The 12448-nt window shown below is 39.9% G+C and overlaps 1 protein-coding gene across 1 annotated transcript in view; it reads left to right on the plus strand.

The window, feature by feature from the left end:
• rusc2 (RUN and SH3 domain containing 2) overlaps positions 1-12448 on the plus strand; it is a 28644-nt gene that overhangs the window by 823 nt on the left and 15373 nt on the right.

The raw sequence follows: 12448 nt of genomic DNA on the forward strand, positions 1-12448 counted from the left end.
AGAGTCGATGAGTTAGTTAATATGTTGGGTGTTTTACTAGTGCGCACTCCCAGACATTTATTTTGAAGGCAGACAGGCTGTACTTCCTGTTGTATACTGGTGAATTTATGCTGCTTGTGTTTTGCACCCCCACCACTATAATTACCACTATAATTTGCAGACATGTACCCCATATGTCCTTTAGGAACATTAATAGTGTCTTAGTAAAATCTATTCTATTCATAATTACAGTAAATTATTTACATTAGCATTTACTCAAGAGCACCAGCACCTGCACAAAGTAGATTGTTCTGTTATTGTAGAGGGTGAACCTGCATGATTGAGGGATGGGGGAGATGTCATCAGCAAAGCATGGCTGATCATCAGAACAACTAAATAATTATAAATAATTTATACATTTAATAATTTAATTATTTATTGGAGCGGCTGAGGGTGGGCCTCCTGAACAGCTGGGTAACCTGAACCTGCTTAATCATGGCGAGAAAGGTGCCAGTCGTGAGGGATGTATTGATGTTCTGTGCTGGGGTTAGTGTGGATGCTGTTGGTTGTAGAGGAGTGAAGGGGATGAGATCCAGAGGACAGGTGGTTGGATGTCTGGAGAGGACGAGGGTGGAGGTTTCACTCAGCATGGATAATGACAACTGTATGGATCATAAGGAGGAGTTCAATACACAGTTATTCTCCTAAACTAGTTTTGTTTACAGACTGAATTAGCCTGTCAGCACTGTGGCACCCTGAATACTTCCACTGTATAATCCAGTTCCTCTTTTCCAGACTGCCACTGCATGCAGACAGAGCAGCTACTGTAGCTGCCTCCATGGGTAAATCTCACTACAGATGGTTTTAGTGGTTATTTGCAGCAACAGTTGCAGTCAACTAGCAAAAGTTATAGCTTGCTCTTGCTGTAGCAGCATTAGTAGTTGTACCAGTAGTAATACTAGAAGTACGAGCAGCTGTCATTAAAAACCTTTACACGAAGCAGGCCCTCCACTCTGCAGCTATTAAGACGGAAAGAACAGGGGATGTTTCTCTAAATAGTGGATTATTATTATTATTATTATTATTATTATTATTATTATTATTATTATTATTATTATTATTATTATTGTTGTTGTTGTTGTTGTTGTTGTTGTTGTTCTGATGATTGACAGAAAGGAACATAATTCATAGTGAAGTAGTCCACATTCCTGTGCTCTCCACAACCACAACTGAATCAGTGTGTCAGGCGTCATGTCTCCTCCGACTGTTCAGTTGCTTTTCCTAATCTTGGAATGTGTCTCTTTGTGTTATGTAACTGAACGCCTGCGGAGGGCGGATGTGCATAGTTTCTCAGTGTGTGTTTGATGTGTGCTGGGATCAAATCCGTCGTCTCAGGGTCTCAGATTTGTAAAAGCACTGTGTGTGGCCAGCATGCAGGTTTTATTGTGTGTTATCATTTCCTTAAGTAGTGTTTTCAGGGTGTGTCAGCATCCTAAAGGCCTTGGTTCTGTCTGAACTCTGCATTATTTGGGTAATTCAAACCCAAACTAACATGCCACATGATAACATAAAAAGGTTACAGTATGTTAATGTCATTTTACAATAATCAATTTCACTGTTTCAAGTCTGTTGTCTGGACGTGAGTCTACCCCAGAAAGTTTCTGGCTCATAGTTTTGCACATAGCACTGAGTTCCACTTCATCAGCTGAGCCTCCAACAGCTGCTGTGTTTAAACAGAATCTCCTCCTCATTAACTTGCTGTGAAGGAGCACAAATCCCTGCAAATTTATCTGCTCCTAATGTTTCGCTACAGAAACTCGTGACTTTGCAGAACAGTAATCCTAATCCCAGCCACACTGTTCATCAAAAACACACGTCTGTTTAAGACGGTGAAGGATTCAAATAGTCTTTTCCCAAATCTGCAGGTCGGTCAGTCAAAGAAGCCATTGAAGTTACTGCTGCCTCAAACTTCTACCTCACTACACTTCAGTTTGGAATTGAAACTGACAGTTGTTTTGTCTGTAAAACATCCAGAAATAATGAAAATGGTCAGCAGTATTATTATAGAAATATTGAAAGGTTTAAAAGATTAATTTATATTTAAGAAGAACAAACCAACAAGTGTTTGGCATTTTCTTCAAAGAATAACTAAAAACAATGAATTGATTGTAAAAATTGTTGACAATAAATTTTCCGGCGAGTGATTAATCATTTAGACTCGTAAAAATAGTAAAATCTTAACATTTATTCTCAATATAACAGCTGTAGTTACTATTGGCTTTGCAGCCTTTACTGCACATTTGCATAATTAATGTTAAAACACCACATAGTTTTCAGTGTTAGTTTTCACTAATATTAATACTTGTCCACTTTGACTTCAGTAAAAATCCAAGTGCACAGCTTCCTCTTGCCTTGTTCTGCTTCGTGCTGTTTCTACTTTTACTTATTTATTCCAGTCCTGGCTCAATGGGAACGTAGAGACGTGGCCATAATTTGTGATTCTGAAAGTTAAATAGCTGTGTGCACGGTGGATGTGCTTCGGCCTCTTTTGAGACATTTCCCACTCACACACACACACACACACACACAGCTTTTGGCCTGTAGCTTGTTATGGTGGTTCTGTTCCTTTCATGGCTCTTGGCTCTTGCAATGCCTCGCTGATTTAAAGGCACCCAGACAACTGTTTGGGAGAGCGATGAGTGCTTGTGTGTGTGTTCACTGCAGAAGCAGATGAATGTTACCCGGCCTGCCCTGTATTTTGCTCTGTATCATTTGTCTGCATGTGAAAAGGCACGGAGAGCTGCGGGGACACTATCAATATACCGTGGACGTTTTCACCGTGCTGTTGTGTGGAGTTGAACAACAGTTTTGTAATTACATGATGACTGGTGCTGCTGCAGCTAAATCAGGACAGAAATAAGAAGGTAGAGAGGGACGTTAACGTCCTTCAGCAAATACAACAAGTAAAAACAAATCTATTGATTGGGAAAATGTCGGCTCAATATGATTATTTTAAGATATGCTGGTTCTGCCTCTGTGGTACTGTATGTATTGAGTTTATTCTGAATAGCTTACCAGCACAGTTAAATGGAATACATCTGTTATTATAGTATTTAATACTGTAACTGTACATTTCCCTCTGTGTTCAAGTCATAAAGCTACATAACAAACTTATTGAGTTTACACATAAATAAATAAAATTGTATTTTGGTTTATTCAGTGCTCAAATAGTTTGTTGTATTCATCATTATATCAGATATTTTACAGATCATATTACTCTGTCTCTACACATTTCAGGTTTTCTATATCAGTTTTGGACATATTGCATCAGCAGTTTAAACTGCATTGAAACTTACTGGGAGTTCACACTGACAGTAAGATGTGAGTGTTGCGGTCACCCCCAAATCATTCATCATCAAAGCAAGTCTGTGACCAGCAGGTTGCTTGGTGAACATGCACATTTACTTGCTGTGTAAATAGCATTTAGTTGCCCTTAAGCAAGACATTCAGCCTCTAATTGCTTTTGTGGTTATAGAGATTGCTGTCAAAGTGCTAAGGCTGGAGAGAGGAGAGGGAGACAGGCTGACAGGGCTTGTCTTGAGCATTTTATTGTGGCCACTTACACTAAAAGCACTGTGGCGTTGGTAGTCGTTCAACCTGAAACCCCCTGCAGTTCATCTTTCTTGGGTATTTGGATATTTGCATATGCAGCAGCATGAAAGGAGAGAGGAAGGGAGATGATTAGAGAGGCAGAAGTGGGTGTAGAAAAGCTAGGGGAACAGGGATGTAGTGATGCCGAGGAGGATGGGCGAGAGCATGATGGATCCAAAGACTGCAGGAAGGAGAGTGAGGAGTGCTTGGATCTGAACCAGAGAAAGAGGAGAAGAGCGAGAAGCAACGAGTCAGCACAGTATGAGACGTGATGCTCAGACAAAGAGAACTGCAGCTGTATTTCTGTCTCAGCACAGCTTCTGCATTTGTGTTAAAGTAAATTTGGACATGCAGCAGTGTTAAATTAACCCTAGTTAACCGCTGTTATGAATTTTGTCCACTACACCAAATTCAGGGTTTGTTTTGTCCTGACTTTATGTGAAGAAAATAAAATGTTGTCTATGTAGAAAGCACAATGGGAAGTCAGACAACATAGTGTAAGCCATTCGTGTTTTGAAAGCCCAACTGCAAAAAACACCTGTTCATTTGGTCCTATGGAAGAAAAAGTTTTATTTAGTGACGTTTCAACAAGATTTCACTTCTGAAGTCCCAAATATCTTTAAACACTTTCACACTTAAATCTGCTGTAAGTTTTCCTTATTTCCAGCTGAACTGCCTGCTTCATTCCTACTGCTGTGGCTGGATGTCAGCTAATGATAAAATACCTTTCTATCTGTGGTGGCAACACGCTGGTCGACTGTTATGCAAGCGCCTCTAAGCCCCTGAGGCGGAGAAACGGGTGAGGAGGGAAACTGTCACTAAGTCTGCAGGGAAGCTGGGATCAAGGTCATGTGTTCAACTTTAGCTCCCTGAGAAGATGCAGGTAGTTCCAGGGACTGACTGGTGCGATTAGACTGTCGTGTTTGTGCTTGAATGTGGCACCAGGCTAGAGTCTAAATGACTATGTTAAAATAATAAGATGAACATTGTCATTGGAAATTGTGCATTCAATCTTTGGCTTTGCTGAAGAGAATAAAGATGGTTAAAATTATTTTCTTCTCAAATATTTTTCTAGAAGTCTTATTTCCTGGCATTGCACTATGTAAAGTGCAGCCTACAGTTCAGCAGAGGCTGGAGATCAATGTTGTAATTCCACTAATGACTCAACATCTTTGTAGTAATTTATCGACGTTAAAATGCTTGGTGTAGCACATTTGAAGAAATCTTTTTTCAACCTAATTTTAACCAGCATGTTGTGTTACCCTGCAGAGAAGGTAGAGCAAGGAGAGCTTTTTCCTACAAGGATCAATGAGACCTCACATTTCACCGGATCAGCGGGTTGATGGACATTAGTTCACACCAGCGTATCCAGTGGCTCCTGTTTTGTTTTTTCAGCTCCAGGGCCTCCAGCAGATGGTATAATTTAATCATAAAATAAAAACACTACAGATGCCAAGTGCAGGAGCTAACGTGCACAGTCACCATCGTAACAACTGAAGCACGGGAACGGTCATAGTCACCGTCCCAGTTGTAATCCCAGCTGCAGCCTGTCTCAGTCAGCCTCGGCGATGCTGGGGCCACAACCTGTTGAGAACTGTATCCTTTAATTCAGCATCATGTTTGCACTCTTTTTTTATTTTTTGGCATAGTTATTGTAATAATATGTCTGTGTCAGTCAAAAGTACTAGTACTACAGTAGTATTTTAGGAACAAGCAGTAAAGTGATGATGCTTTCAGTAAATATCATAAATACTTTTTACTCTAAGCAGAAATGTGTACAGTGCTTTTCATTTTAAAGGAGGCTTCAGCAACTTGTTGGTCTAAAACATAATCTCCTACAGATAAACCAGCTGATGTTGCTATGTACCTGGAAATATCCCGGAAAATATGTTTTTGAATAGAGTGGGAACATCGTGAAATATTTCAAGAACAACTGGATGGACGGCCATGGACCCCAGACTTTTTATCCCTATGAGGCCCCTGACTTTTCATCCTATTGGACAATATTATTATTATTTATTCTGAAAGTCCTGTCTGCTTCAGCTGAAGCTTGTTAACAAGTTTGTGTTAGTACAGGCTGGTGTCCCTGAATACAGTGGCTCAGTGTACCATGACATTGGGTCATTTCCCTTGTTTCTCTCCTTCTTATCTGGGTAGATTTTTGACATATTATGTCTTCCTGCTTAGATAAAGAGTAGCTGTTAAACAGTCTGTGACTAGCTGAGCTGCAGGCAGTGATGCAGTGATGCAACTAATACATCCAACATTCCTTCTTTTTAGCTCTTCCACTCTTCTGTTCTGGCTTTTATGTGACGCTGCTGTGAAATGTGAATGTGCACAACAAACAAAAGCTCTTTCATTCGACAAGCTACACACACACACACACACACACACACACACACACACACACACACACAAGGCAGAGCGCTGAGCCTGTAACTCACCAAGCAGACAGCCACAGTCAGTGCTGCTGGGACACGAGGGAGAAACGAGGGAGTATCTGAACAGAGGGCAAATGAAAAAATGAGCCACAGTGGGAATCAGCAGGTTGAATGTTAAAATAAATGAGGATGCACAGGTTGTTGTTGCTCATTTTACATGTTGACATCAGCGTTGCTGTCATCATATCCACTGTTTCAGGTAGTTTACTGCCACAGTTCTCCTGTTCCCCTCAGTGGCAATGACTCAATCAGTTGAATCACTTTTAAAGGTTGGTAGAATCTCACTTCTCGAAGACAAACAACCATCAACCATCCACAAAGATCCTGATTATTTCCTCTATGGAGAAACATACATTTAGCCTCTCCTTTGTGTTTTGGAATTCATCAGCCTTCTTGGCTTCTACACACTTCTACTTTTGGTTGCTAGATTGTACTCAGCGGCACGGTGAGTGTGGAATACATCCGTCATTGTAATTGCCATCTCCCGCCGTTTTGTCGTTTCTGCATGGGGATGGTGCGCCTTCCCTCGGATGGCCCCCCTCCCAGGCTCAGACTTATTCCTGGAAGTACGGCCCAGATGATATAAGAGAGAGGACATCCTTTGTTGTTCCTTTTCCTCAGTCTTTCATAAATAGCTCAGCGTCCCTCCCTGCTCTCTGAAACCATGACTTACTGTAATGTGGGTTTTCCAGAGAACCAGCTAAGTGTGTGTGTGTGTGTGTGTGTAAAATTGGCTTTTACATTAATACTCAATGATTCCTAAATTATATGAGCATTCATTTTCTTCTTTCTCTGACCCAGTTCTGATTAATTTAGGGTATTTTGACTATACACTATGTGCTTGTGTTTCATTGATTAAATGATTGACCAGTATGTTTTTTTTTTACCCAGAGAAAATGATGTGAGTGATGATGATGAGGATGACTGATGTTACTCACTGTGTGGCAAACAGAAAAATGTGAAACCTGCAGAAAGATCAATTACGAGTGAGAGGAGCTGGCAGGTGCCAAAGTAGGAAAAGTTGACATGTTCTTTATCCAGAAAAGAAGTGATTACAATATTTATACCACGAATAGGACGACAGTCTGAAGAAAAGTGTTCCCATGTTCTGCAGACAGGTATTAAGAATAAAGAGAGAAACAGCTCTACTGCATAGATGAACACAAACGAAGTCTATAGGTATTTGTGGATATGTGTCTGTTGACTCTCCTCTGGTTGCCGTGGTTACCTCACTTTGTTTTGGATGCATTCATCACTTTTCCTCCCCGTTTCCTTTTTATGGTTGTTTTCTTTCGTGGCTCCTTCCGATTGGCTGGCGTTGTAGCTAGGGTTTCTGATGTTGTGTGGGAAATGAAATTTGATTGGCCCGGCTCAGCCTCTTTGTTCTTGTTAACCCCTTATCTGATCTGATCTGCTGTAAATCCGTTAATAACGCAGACATCAGCTGTGGTATAGTCGGCTTAAAGAGACCAGCGGTAGTTGTTTTCTTTAAGAACTATTCCTGTATGTGTTATGGTGACTACAGTGTGCTGTAGCTATAGAATATATAACACAATAAATGAAAAGGACTTGGTGACATTGAATTTTAGCAAAATATATTGATATTTTAATATATGCAAATCAAACCTTTACTTGTTTTGTGCCAGTGTTTGTGGAGGCTTTGTATACAAAAGCTCCATTAGCTGAGCTGTGTCCTATATGAAGACGGATGCTTCCTTTGGCTGTGACTGTCAGAGCAGAGAGCACAATGCCAGTGCTTCTTCAACAGTCCCAGGACAGAACGCCCAGCATGCTACAAACTGAATGTGAAGGATCGATTGTAAATATGACACAGAAGATTTTAAGTCAATGTTCATGCTACCAATCGATTATTGGGTCTATAAAATCACTGAAAATACTTCCTGCCTCGATCCAATGTCCATAGATTAATGTCCAAAAAAAAAAGGCCTGGCTCCAAACCAAGTAGACCTGAGGATAATTACTACCAGTCTTAAATGTAGTTGACTCGAACACATCTTTACAGCGAGAGGGCACCGCATGATGAGCTCTCAGCTAATTAGATCAATTAACAAGTGGAAAAGAGCAGCAGTGTTATTATAGTTACGTCTTCAGGACTAATGTAAAGTCATTGAAACTAAAACAGTTAGTTTATGTTTCAAAGACTGTTCCTCACCTCTGTCATCAACAGAAACAAGCAAATTCCAGCAATGGAGGAAATAACAGACTGGTTTTTAAAATCTGTAATTTGTGAAATTCAGCTCTTGTTCTTTCTCGACTCAGATCCCGTACCAGACTTGGGTTCTTTGAAACTGAGAGGACCTGGTAAGACCTTAAATTTATTGCACTAACTTAGTTTGAAGTATTCAGTTGAGAAGCTGGAACCTCTGCCAGGTTGGAACACTTTAAAGTTTAAGGATACTTTTAAAATAGTTTTTCACTTACATTGTTCGATTTCACCATCTTAGTGGAAAAAGTCGAGGTATCTTTTTCTATTGCAGCTCTGAATTTAGATGAAGTGTGGGACTGAAGTTGAAAGTGAATGTTTGAGGTGCAGACAGAGCCTTTGTAGAAGTTACACTTAGTGCTGAATGAACTAAACTTTACCTTTGTCACCAATGGAAACTTTTTGGGATAACATCGGGCTTTGATCTGCAAATCAGTGAAACAAACTGTTGAGTTACAGTTTCAGTCATTGTGGAGACACAGAGACAGAGGTAATTTCTTTCTTTTTCTTTTATTTTGATACATCAAAATATCTGCAGGTGCTTTTAGTACCTTCTATCTTGGTATCTTGGTTTGAAGCAGTAACTAGATTTCAGGCTTATACAATAAAGGTGTTGATACAGAATTGTGTTAACAGTGACATTTAGAGGGTGTACTTTGTGCACAACCCTGAAATATCAGGTGGGTTTGTTGCTTTGTGCCGACAGAGAATCAATGCAGCGTGTTTCCCCCTCATACCTAATGGGCCTATCGTCGTTACAAAGCTCTGTACCATAAAATTGAAAATAGTTTGATGTTGTGTGTAAAATACACACATACTGTACATTAACCTCAAAAGCCAGTTGCCATTATTTGTATTTATTGCAGTCATCTCCTACATGACCGTGTCAAAATGTGAGATGCTCAGTAAAATCTCATTCTCTCCATAAGAATATGAAATAAAGCCAAAAGGAGACAAGGTTGATAGTAGCCCGTGTTAATGTCCGCCCACTGTCTTTGGGCGAAACCTCCCTGACCTGCAGCTAATCTCTTAAACCCATTTAGTTGCCCTTCTCTGATGCTTAGATTGGCTGCACTCTTTGTCTGAACTACCGAGCTAATCCTATTAATGTCACTTTCCACAGACACGAACCACCGGACTTCGATACACTAAAAGTTATCACAGAGGTTTTTGTTTGTTTGTTAGTTTTTTTTCTGGCTCTATATTTATCTTGCTTGTCAGTTTATTTTCTATTCTTAATGAGAAATGAGCAAGTACAGCCGTGATTTGCAGAACACTGTCAGTGTGGGAGATCTATTTGTATTTGTCCTTAATGTAAAGTTGTTACAGGTTATGGAACAGCACACATTTAAAAGATAAAATGTCTGAAGATTTGATAACTACTGACTTTGGTTAATTGCAGTCGGCTGTGTTCTGAGTTATGTAACAGGAGGATCGAGGACTTGCTCCATGACGTCACGTTGCTAATGCACTTGTAGTGGAATATGGTGGTCGCTCTAAAGACGGTTATCACATAATTAATACAAATACACAACAGTAACTCCATGTAACGTAATGATAGTAGTAAAATTTACTAGCACAGCGCCTTTCAAAATAAAGTGTTTCATATTGGTTAATCACATTTGAACACTGCAAATGATAATAAAATAAGATAAATCAGTGAATTATAAAAGAACAATAAATTAAATATATTTAAAAATATAGTTAAGACACATCATAAGATTTGTGACTGTGCTATATTAAATCAGCTTGAGCCTCAGTTTAAAGCTGTTACTAATTCTCATTATCTGTTTTTTTTTTCTTCTGTCAAACTTTGACTATAACGTAGAGAAACAGAGAATGTTTAGTTTATTCTGCCAAAACCCTACAAGAAGAAACACTCATCAAAATGGTCTTCAGTACATTTCCCTTCACTTACAGTCAATTGGTTAATCATTTCAGCCATTTTTGAATCAGATTAGAAAATTCCTGTAACACAACAGGAGAAAGGGAAGTTGGCTGGTTACTGACTGGGATTCAGCTGCCAGCTGGCTGGGAGCAGTGATTCTGAATGGCTGACACTGTGTTTACTGTTATTGTCGCAGGCAGTGTAGGTGCGATATTTGTGGCGGCAGTAGAAGAGTTCTTTGGTCAGGGAGTCGTGTCCGGTTGTGAACCGTCTCAGAGTTTAGACTGGAGAAGAAAACTCTACATGGGATGAGTCTTTGCAAAGTGATCTTAAGCAAGACAGGTGACCACGGGATGCACACATGTATGGATTCAAATCTTAATAATGTTGAGGCTTTGATTGAGAACATAAGAGTCAATATGAGCCAAAGTCGATGATTATCTTCCAGCAGGGCATCATGGGTAGCCGTCACATCTTTGTTCGAGGTTATGAGGTGAAACAGCTGAGCTCCACTTTGAGTGGATGAATCTGAAGCTTCCCTGACAGCAAATACCAGTGCCGAGTTTAAAGAGGTCGTTTGTCAGGAGTGGCATCTCAGTTGTTACTCTGCTACGGAGTAAACCTGTCTCACCGTGCTAACATTTAGCTTTAGACCTGCTGGCCTTTCCCATCTCTTTGTTTAGCAATAAAAGTGATGAAGAGCTGCTCACTATGCGGTTTACAGTTTACCAGGCATGACAATTGAAATGCATCACATTATAATAATAATAATCACATTATCCTCCACCTTGCTTTCTCTCTCGTCACGGCCACACTTGCCTAAAAAGATTTAAGAATATAATTGTATCTGGGATTAGCTTTTAATCAGCCTGCTTTATCTGGGATTATGTTTTACTAAGTACATGTAATAGAGGGTTTTAGTTAGCACTTGTCTAGGTCCTAGTACCTGCATGATTTAAGCACACTGTCATTCCTAATCCTGTCACAGTGTCTTACTTTGTTAGAGAAATTTAAGATGTTACAAGGGGTGTCTTTTTTTCTTTTTAGTAGAAATATGCTTTGAGCAAGACACCCCCTCCTAACTCATGAGAGAAGTCTGTGCAACTCATGCCAGACACTAAACGCCACCTTGTGAGAGTCTATGCGACACAGCAGATGTATGGTTATGACACGTCGTCAGTATTCAACACCGTCGTGGTGGATTGATTACAAGGCTCATGCTACATCAAGCTTGATTCTCTAAAGTTGCACATTGTAGCGTTAACATTAAGCCAAATTGGATTAACCTTGTCAGGCGGAGTGATCAATAGACTATGTGGCTCCAGTAACCTTGGCAACAGCAGTACTTAGCCATCTAAAAACAACTACACTGACAATCATGCACTGATGAAAAATGTCTGCATTCATTTGAGATTATAGTAAAATCACCCTAAACAAACTCCAAACAAGGTTATGAGCCTCAGCTAATGAAAACTGTTGTCACATATCATCTTTGCTGGACAGCAAAAAGCTCTGAGCATAAACAGCTAGTGCAGGATTATCTGCAACCAAGCGTACAGTCATCAGTGAATCAGATCACACTCGGATCCTAAATTAAAGTCAGCTATTGAGAATTAATCATCTAAAATACACCGTTAGCTCAACACGGGTAGTCTTAAAGCATGTGAAGTTGTCACTGTCATTGGAATAAATGGTTGATGTATCTGGCATTTATCTGTCTGTGTGTGTGTGTGTGTGTGTGTGTGTGTGTGTGTGTGTGTGTGTGTGTGTGTGTGTGTCATTTAGGGTGTAGCCTGTGAATTGGGGGTGAGGTCATAGCCATGGTTAAGAGTCAGCTGCTTGGTGTGTGTAGATGTATGTGTGTATATGTGTGCAGCTCACTGTTTCCACTTCACATGGTGCTGACTCACCCTGCTGCTCACTATACAGACGAGACTTTGTGGTAATTCTGTACTTTTACTGTACCCAGGTCAGTTTCTTTTCTCAGTGAGGAGAAAAGGCTTCACGACAAATATTTGATATACTGTAGTTATACCCTATTTTTAAAAGGGCACTTTAATGACCATGGGAAGACACTGCTATCTATATGTTTGTTTAATGTCTTTTGTAAAACCTGAAAAAATACCCACAATCCAGTTTGATCACATTAGGGTTCAAAGGTTTGTGGCTTCTGTTGCATTAACTTTGACCCATTTTCTCAGAAGTTACATTCAACTTTCTTTACAACTATTATACTATTAAAAAGTTAATGAGATGCCATCAGAA

The sequence above is a fragment of the Anabas testudineus genome, chromosome 9, assembly GCF_900324465.2.
Source record: "Anabas testudineus chromosome 9, fAnaTes1.2, whole genome shotgun sequence".
Classification (NCBI taxonomy): domain Eukaryota; kingdom Metazoa; phylum Chordata; class Actinopteri; order Anabantiformes; family Anabantidae; genus Anabas; species Anabas testudineus.